We start from the raw sequence: 1,185 nt of genomic DNA on the forward strand, positions 1-1,185 counted from the left end.
GGCTCTAGGTGGGGACGCCGGCAGTGCCAGCACAGGGGGGGTGTGGGGGGACTTTGCATTTGGGGGGTGGGTTTCATCCTGGAGGGCCTCAGTTAAATTTTAGGAGTGCTTGGTTTAATCCTGTGTTGGTCGGTTTAATCTTGGGGGGCTCTGGTTAAATTTTAGGAGGGGTGAGTTTAATTGTGAGGAGCCAAATTTGACCCTGAAGGAGTGGCTCTAATCCTGGAAGGGCCCTGTTTTAATCGTGGGAGGGCCCACTTAAATTTCAGGAGAGCCTGTTTTAATCCTGGGGAGCTCTGGTTAAATTTTAGGGGGGCTGAGTTTAATTCCAAGGAGCTCAGTTTGATCCCGGGGAAGAGGGAGTTGGTTTAATGGAGTGAAGTCTGGTTTAATCCTGGAGAAACCCCAGGTTAACCCTGAGGGACACGGTTTAATTATGGGGTCCAGATTTAATCCTGGAGAGGTTGGTTTAATCCCAAGTACCCAAGTTTAATTCTAGGGTGCTCCAATTTAATCCTGGTAAACCCAGTTAGATCTAGGAGGAGCCAGTTTCATTCTAGAAGGGGCAGAGTTAAATTCTGAGGTCTCAGTTTAATTCTAGGAGAGTCATGCTTAGTCCTGGTGAGTCCAGTTTAACTCTAGGAGAGCCTAGATTAATCATGGAAGGGGCCAGTTTAATTTTGGGGTCCCAGTTTTAATCCTGGGATGGGGCCTAGTTTAATCTTGGGGAGCCCAGTTTTATTCTGGAAGGGTCACAGTTTAATTCTAGGTTGAATTCTGGTCAGCCCTGTTTAAACCTGTGAAGGCCCGAATTTAATCCTGGAGACCCCAGCCTGATTCTGTGAGAGACCTACTTTAACTCCCAGGGGTAGTTGAATCGGGGGGGTCAGTTTAATTCGGGGGTGGGGGGGACCCCCAATTTTGATTCTGGGGAGGTCTGGTTTATTCCTGGTGAGCCCAGTTGAATCCTGGGGGTGGGCCCAGTTTGACTTTAAGAGATCCCAGTTTGATCCTGAGGGGGTCCCCTCTCTGTGTCCCTTTGGGGGTCTCTAACCGCGGTCCCTTTGGGGCTCCCCTCGGTCTCTGCCCGGCTCCCCGGGGGTCCCCGTGTCCCGCAGATCCGGAATCTCAACACGGGGTTCTCCCGGCTCCGGGCGCTGGTGCCGCTGGTGCCGCGGGACCGCC

The sequence above is a fragment of the Corvus brachyrhynchos genome, unplaced genomic scaffold (assembly GCF_000691975.1).
Source record: "Corvus brachyrhynchos isolate BGI_N302 unplaced genomic scaffold, ASM69197v1 scaffold119, whole genome shotgun sequence".
Taxonomy (NCBI): domain Eukaryota; kingdom Metazoa; phylum Chordata; class Aves; order Passeriformes; family Corvidae; genus Corvus; species Corvus brachyrhynchos.